Below are 8278 nucleotides of genomic sequence, written 5' to 3'. Positions count from 1 at the left end.
GACAAATGTACCATGGTAATGTAAGACGTTAATGAGAAGGTGAATCTAGGTGAGTATACAGGAACTCTCTGTACTAACTGTATAACTTTTCTGTAAGTCTAAAGTATTCGAAAATAATATGTTCATTGAGGGGCCCTGGGCTGGCTCAGTTGGAAAAGCATGTGACTCTTGATGTCTCTGTGTTGAGTTGGAGCCCCGCCTTGGGTGTAGAGATTACTTAAATAAATAAACTTAAAAATCAATCAACCATGTGTTCATTGAAATACACACACAGATACTTACATACATACATATATACATGCACAAGCAAATAACAAATGACCTGGTACGCCGACCAGTGAAATAAGTCACTAGGGAGTGGATAACTGTGGAGTACCCACCCTTCCTAAAAGTGGTTATTCATCTAAACACCACCAGGTGACAGTAGCACTCAGTGTAGCCCACAGCCAGGCCAAAACAGAAAGGGATTATTTTTTACATAAGTGGAGTCACACTTCTCCCTTCAAAGACTGGAAAATTTCTCAAGCCTTTATGTAGAAAAATATTTAAGTACTCAATCTAGGAAGTGACTTTCTCGTCAGTCCCTGTGACACTTCTCGAATCTTCTAATTAACTTGAGAGGCCGGGCCTAGACAAATGAATACATCTATGTAAATGAGAACATCCTTGAGGATTCCATTTCACTTCCAGTCAGAACATTTCATAAAACTGGAAACTGGATGGTTTTAGAATTCAACTTCTGGGGGATCCCTAGGTGGCTCAGCGGTTCAGTGCCTGCCTTTGGCCTGGGGTGTGATCCTGGAGTTCCAGGATCGAGTTCCGTATCAGGCTCCCTGCATGGAGCCTGCTTCTCCCTCTGCCTGTGTCTCTGCTTCTCTCTCTATCATGAATGAATGAATGAATGAATAAATAAATAAATAAATAAATATCTTTAAAAAAAAAGAATTAAACTTCTGAAAGTCTCTTATTTTAAAGAGAATAACATGTAGGTCGAAACTTCCCTTTAATTATGGTGGGTTTCCAATATACTATCCTGCCTCTACTACTGGCAAGCCTAACTCTGCTTTTAGAGATGTTGATTTTCCTGATTTTCCTTTTATATATATCTATTTATTTTTGTTGAAGTTCGATTTGCCAACATATAGTATAACACCCAGTGCTCATCCTGTCAAGTGCCCTCCTCAGTGCCTGTCACCCAGTACCCTATCCCCTCACCCACCTCCCCTTCCACTACTCCTTGTTCATTTCCCAGAGTTAAAAGTATCTCATGGTTTGTCACCCTCTCTCATTTTTCCCACTCACTTTCCCTCCTTTCCCCTATAATCTCTTTCACTATTTCTTATATTCCCCATATGAGTGAAACCATATAATGCTTGTCCTTCTCCGATGGACTTACTTCACTCAGCATAATACCCTCCAGTTCCATCCACGTCGAGGCAAATCGTGGGTATTTGTCATTTCTGATGGCTGAGGAATATTCCATTGTATACCTAGACCACATCATCTTTATCCATTCATCTTTCGATGGACACTGAGGCTCCTCCCACATTTTGGCTATTGTGGACATTGCTGCTATCAACATTGGGGTGCAGGTGTCTCAGTCTTTTACTACATCTGTATCTTTGTGGTAAATCCCCAGCAGTGCAATTGCTGGGTTGTAGGGTAGCTCTATCTTTAAGTCTTTGAGGAATCTCTACACAGTTTTCCAGAGTGGCTGTGCCAGTTCACATTCCCACCAATAGTGCAAGAGGGTTCCCCTTTCTCCACATCCTCTCCAACATATGTTGTTTCCTGTCTTGTTAATTGTCACCATTCTCACTGGTGTGAGGTGGTATCTCATTGTGGTTTTGATTTGTATTTCCCTGATGGCAAGTGATCCAGAGCATTTTCTCACGTGCTTGTTGGCCATGTGTATGTCTTTGTTAGTGAAATTTCTGTTCATGTCCTTTGCCCATTTCATGATTGGGTTGTTTGATTCCTGGGTGTTGAGTTTAATAAGTTCTTTATGGATCTTGGATACTAGCCCTTTATCTGATATGTCATTTGCAAATAACTTCTCCCATTCTGTAGGTTATCTTTTAGTTTTGTTGACTGTGTCTTTTGGTGTGCAGAAGTTCTTTATCTTGATTATGTCCCAGTAGTTCATTTTTGCCTGTTTCTCTTGCCTTCAATGGTGTATCTTGGAAGAAGTGGATGTGTCCTCGTTCAAAAAGGGTGTTGCCTGTGTTCTCCTCTAGGATTTTGATGGATTCTTGTCTCACATTTAGATCTTTCATCTATTTTGAGTTTATCTTTGTGTCTGGTGTAAGATAATGGTCTAGTTTCATTCTTCTGCACATGTCTGTCCAATTTTCCCAGCACCATTTATCGAAGGGACTGTCCTTTTTCCAGTGGATGGTCTTTCCTGCTTTGTCAAATATTAGTTGACCATAGAGTTGAGGGCCCATTTCTGGGTTCTCTATTCTGTTCCATTGATCTATATGTCTGTTTTTGTACCAGGACCACACTGTCTTGATGATCACAGCTTTGTAGTACAACCTGAAATCTGGCATTGTGATGTCCCCGGCTCTGGTTTTCTTTTTCAATATTCCCTTGGCTATTCGGGGTCTTTTCTTATTCCACACAAATCTTAAGATTATTTGTTCCAACTCTCTGAAGACAGTCTGGTATTTTGATAGGGATTGCATTGGACATGTAAATTGCCCTGGGTAGCATAGACATTTTCACAATATTCTTCCAATCCATGAGCATGGAATATTTTTCCATCTCTTTGTGTCTTCCTCAATTTCTTTCAGAAGTGTTCTGTAGTTTTTAGGGTATAGATCTTTTAATTCTTTGATTAGGTTTATTCCTAGGTATCTGATGCTTTTGGGTGCAATGGTAAATGGGATTGACTCCTTAATTTCTCTTTCTTCAGTCTCATCGTTAGTGTATAGAAATGCCACTGACTTCTGGACATTGATTTTGTATCCTGCCACACTGCCGAATTGCTGTATGAGTTCTAGCAGTCTTGGGGTGGAGTCTTTTGGGTTTTCTACATACAGTATCGTGTCATCTGCAAAGATGGAGAGTTTAACTTCTTCTTTGCCAATTTGAATGCCTTTTATTTCTTTTTGTTGTCTGATTGCTGAGGCTAAGACTTCTAGTACTATGTTGAATAGCAGTGGTGAGAGTGGACATCCCTGTCGTGCTCCTGATCTTAGGGGAAAGGTTCTCAGTTTTTCCCCATTGAGAATGATATTTGCTGTGGGCTTTTCACAGATGGCTTTTTTCTTTTTCATTATTTTTAAAGATTTTTAAACATTTATTTATTCATGAGAGACACAGAGAGATAGGCAGAGACACAGGCAGAGAGAGAAGCAGACTCCATGCAGGCAGCCCAATGTGGAACTCAGTCCCGGGACTCCAGGATCACATCCTGGGCCAAAGGCAGAGAGGTTCAACTGCTGAGCCACCCAGGCATCCCTCACAGATGGCTTTTAAGATGCTGAGGAATGTTCTATCTCCACACTCTGAAAAGTTTTGATCAGGAATGGATGCGGTATTTTGTCAAATGCTTTCTCTGCATCTAATGAGAGGATCATATGGTTCTTGTTTTTTCTCTTGTTGATGTGATCTACCACATTGATTGTTTTACGAGTGTTGAACCAACCTTGCATCCCAGGGATAAATCCCATTTGGTCATGGTGAATAATCTTCTTAATGTACTGTTGGAGCCTATTGGCAAGTATCTTGTTGAGAATTTTTGCATCCATGTTCATCAGGGATATTGGTCTATAATTCTCCTTCTTCATGGGGCCTTTGTCTGGTTTTGGAATCAAAGTGATGCTGGCATCATAAAATGAGTTTGGAAGTATCCCTCACTTTCTATCCTTCAGAACAGCTTTAGTAGAATAGGTATTCTTCTCTAAGTGTTTTTAGAATTCTCCTGGGAGACCATCTGGCCCTGGACTTTTGTTTCTTGGGAGGTTTTTGCTGACTGCTTCAATTTCCTTGTGGTTATTGACATGTTCAGGTTTCTATTTCTTTCTGTTCCAGTTCTGGTAATTTGTGATTTTGCAGAAATGCATCCATTTCTTCTAGATTGCCTAATTTATTGGCATATAGCTGCTCATAATGTTTCTTTAAGTGTTTATTTTTCCTTGGTATTGGTTGTGATCTCTCCTCCGTCATTCATGATTTTATTGAGTCTTTTTTCTTTTTAATAAGGCTGGCTAATGGTTTATCTATATTATTAATTCTTTCAAAGAACAAACTCCTGGTTTTGTTGATCTATTCTACAGTTCTTCTGGTCTACATTTCATTGAGTTTTGCTTGAATCTTTATTATCTCTCTTCTTCTGCTTGGTGTAGGTTTTACTTGCTGTTCTTTCTCCAGTTCCTTTAGGAGTGAGGTTAGCTTGTGTATTTGAGTTTTTTTCCAATTCTTTGAGGGAGGCTTGTATTGCAATGTATTTCCCTCTAAGGACCACTCTTGCTGTATCCCAAAGATTTTGAATGGTTGTATCCTAATTTTCATTAGTTTCCATGAATCTTTTTTTTAATTTTTTTAAATTTTTATTTATTTATGATAGTCACAGAGAGAGAGAGAGAGAGGCAGAGACACAGGCAGAGGGAGAAGCAGGCTCCATGCACTGGGAGCCCGACGTGGGATTCGATCCCGGGTCTCCAGGATCGCGCCCTGGGCCAAAGGCAGGCGCCAAACCGCTGCGCCACCCAGGGATCCCTTCATGAAGGGATCTTTTTAATTCTTCTCTGTTTTCCTGGTTGACCCATTTATCTTTTAGTAGGATGCCCTTTAACCTCCATGTGTTTTAGTTTCTTCCAAATTTCTTCTTGTGATTGAGTTCTAGTTTCAAAGCATTGTGGTCTGAAACTATGCAGGGGACAATCCCAATATTTTGGTATCAATTGAGACCTGATTTGTGACCCAGTATATGGTCTATTCTGGAGAATGTTCCACATGCACTTGAGAAGAATGTGTATTCAGTTGCATTTGGATGGAATGTTCTGTATATATCTGTGAAATCCATCTGACCCAGTGTATCTTTCAAGGCCCTTGTTTCTTTGGTGATGTTGTGCTTAGAAATCTGTCATTTGCAGAGACTGCTATGTTGAAGTCTCCCACTATTAGTGTATTATTATCTAAGTATCTCTTTACTTTGGTTATTGATTGATATACTTGGCAGCTCCCACATTAAAGGCATAAATATTCATGATTGTTAGGTCTTCTTGTTGGATAGACCATTTAAGTATGATACAGTGTCCCTCTTCATCACTTACTACAGTCTTTGGGATAAAGTTTAATATCTGATATGAGGATTGCTACTCCAGCTTTCTTTTGAGGACCATTTGAATGGTAAATGGTTCTCCACCCTTTCATTTTCAGGTTGGAGGTGTCCTTAGGTCTAAAATTAGTCTCTTGTGGACAGCAAATATATGGGTCTTGCTTTTTTATCCAGTCTGAAACCCTGCGTCTTTTGATGGGATCATTTAGCCCATTCACGTTCAGAGTAGCTGTTGAAAGATATGAATTTAATGTCATCGTAATACCTATTCAGTCCCTGTTTTGTGAATTATTTCCTTGGGATTCCTCTTTCTTTTACAGAGTCCCCATTAATATTTCTTGCAGAGCTGGTTTGGTGGTCCCATATTCTTTCAGTTTCTGCCTATCTTGGAAGCTCTTTATCTCTCCTTCCATTCTGAATGACAGCCTTGCTGGATAAAATATTCTTGGCTGCATGTTATTTTCATTTAGTACCCTGAATATATCATGCCAGCCCTTTCTGGCCTGCCAGGTCTCTGTGGAGAGGTCTGGTGTTAATCTAATATTTTTTTCCGTATAAGTTAAGAATCTCGTCTCTTGCTACTTTAAGGATTTTCTCTTTGTCTTGGAATTTGCAAGTTTCACTATTAAGTGTGGAGGTGTTGAATGGTTTATGTTGATTTTTTTTGCGGGGGCGGGGGGAGCCTATCTCCTGGATCTGAATGCATTTCCTTCCCCAAATTAGGGAAGCTCTCAGCTATGATTTGTTGAAATATACTTTCTGGTCCTTTCTCCCTCTCGACATCTTCTGGGACCCCAATTATACATAGATTCTTCTTTCTGAGGCTATCATTTATTTCCCTTAGCCTTTCCTAATGGTCTCTTGTTTTTCTCTTTTTTTTCCTCAGCTTCCTTCCTTACCATCAGCTTGTCTTCTATGTCACTCACTCTTTCTTCCACCTCATTAACCCTAGCCATTAGGACATCCAGTTTGGATTGCATCTCATTTATTTTTAATTTTGACTTGATTAGATCTAAATTCTGCAGGAACGAAGTCTCTAGAGTCCTGTATGCTTTTTCTAGAGCCACCAGTAGCTTTATAATCATGCTTCTGAATTGGCTGACATCAAACTGTAATCCATATTCTGTAACATTTTGTTCAGTGCAGAGTGGCTGTATGAGCAGGCTGAGTCAAGAATATCAACCACAACCTAAGTAAATTTCACCCTAGATGATTCTGACAAGGTCAGAGACGAGAAAATGAAAATGAAGATCAGAAGAAAATAAAACAAAAGGACCACTAAAGTGAAAAATTTTAAAACAAAGTAGTAAAAAATGAAAGGCCAAAAATCCTAAAGAAGAAGAAAAAACTAAAAGAGGAAAAAGAGAAAAAAGAAAAAAAAGGGGGGGGGGACTTGGAGATGGTGGTGGTGAAGAAGTTGTAGTGGCAGGAGAATGTAGTCTACCTGAGGGGTCCTAGAGGGTGATCCTCTTGGTTCTGAGTGTATTAAGTTCTGTATGTTAGAAGATGCTCAGTCCAAAATTTATATAAAGCAGAGATACTTATAGAAAGCCCCAACACTGACCACCAAAACATAAACGAGAGAAAAGGCAGGGGGAGCAGAATAGGAATGAAGAGAGAATATAATCTCACAGAATGAACCAGCATGGTATTCCACTTGGTTCTGAGTGCACGCTGGTCATGTTTTAGAAGGTATTAACTTCTGCCATTGTAGAACAAAACGACGCAGAGAAAGCAAAAACACAAAACAAAAAACCCATATCTCGTATGTCTCCCAAAATTAAGTTGAGTATGTTGAAGGGAATCCAGAAGTGAAAAATATATCTAAGACATGTAATTATAGAAATATGAAAGTGAAAAAGGAAGAAACTTAAAAATGAAGACCTGGTCATTTATTGTAGCTAAGGTGAGAAAAGAGAAAAAAATAATTGAAATTTTTACTCTGATATAAAAAATGAATTGTAATGGAAAAAGGAAAAAAAAATTTTAAAGGGGGGACCCTCTAGTTCTATATACTATGTTTTCTCGGTTTCCCCTTGGTCCTGAAGCTTTCCAGCGCTGCTGGGTCAAGAACTTGCTCTTCCCCTGTCCTTCCAACTGGTCTGGGGGAGGGGCTGCTGTGCTGACTCTCAGGTGTGTGCACCTGGGGGGATGCCCCACCCCCCGCTGGGTGCCGGGCTCAGTGGGAGCTGGTTACCCCGTGAGGCCCCTGTTCCCTGATGGCCCCACTCCATCCCAAGCACACGGTGTCACCAGAAGGAACAACACCACTGGCGGCAGCCAGCTCTCCAGCCCTGGAGTCAGCTCCCGCAGTAACCACCGCAGCTCCCTGTCCACACTGGCCTGGATGCTCCCGGGGTGTCGGGGGGCGCTGACCTGCACAGCTCTGGGGCGCCCGGGGGCAGGAGCGTCCTCGCTGTCCTGTGTCCACCCGCCTCCACCTCCGCCTGTCCCGGGGGGATCTGGGCTGTGTCCCCCGGCGCCCTGGGCTCCGGGGCCTGAGCTGCTGGAATTGCGCTCCCGGGGTGCAGCTCCCGAAGGCAGCAGGTGCAGCCCCCTCCGCCTGGAGCCCCCGCCTGACCCCCGGCTTCTCCCCAAGGCCCCACCCGTGCGGCTCCAGCCCTTCACCATGCTCGGCCCGAGGTGTGCGGTGCGCTCTCCCCGGGGCGCCCCTCCTCTGTTAGTGACCCTGGGAGACTGGAGGCTCCCCTGCCTCTCCCTTCCTGCTGAGCGCTTTATCACCCGGGAAAAATTTGGTGCAGATTCTTAAAGTTCCCACTTCTCTGGGGCTGGACTTTCCTGTCCCCAAGGCTCTTGCCGCCCCCCTTAGCCCGGCTCCTCGCGGGGCCCCTCCCCCACTCGATTCTTTTTTATTTTATTTTTTTCCGCCTTCCTACCTTGCTAGAAGCGAAAACCCTTCTCTTTGTGGCGTTCCAGCTGTTCTCTCTTTAAATCTCAGGTTGAGGGCTTCTCCCTCTGCCTGTGTCTCTG

The sequence above is a fragment of the Canis lupus genome, chromosome 9 (genome assembly GCF_048164855.1).
Source record: "Canis lupus baileyi chromosome 9, mCanLup2.hap1, whole genome shotgun sequence".
NCBI lineage: Eukaryota > Metazoa > Chordata > Mammalia > Carnivora > Canidae > Canis > Canis lupus.
The sequence above is the reverse complement of the archived record's forward strand: the minus strand, read 5'-3'. Positions refer to the sequence as shown.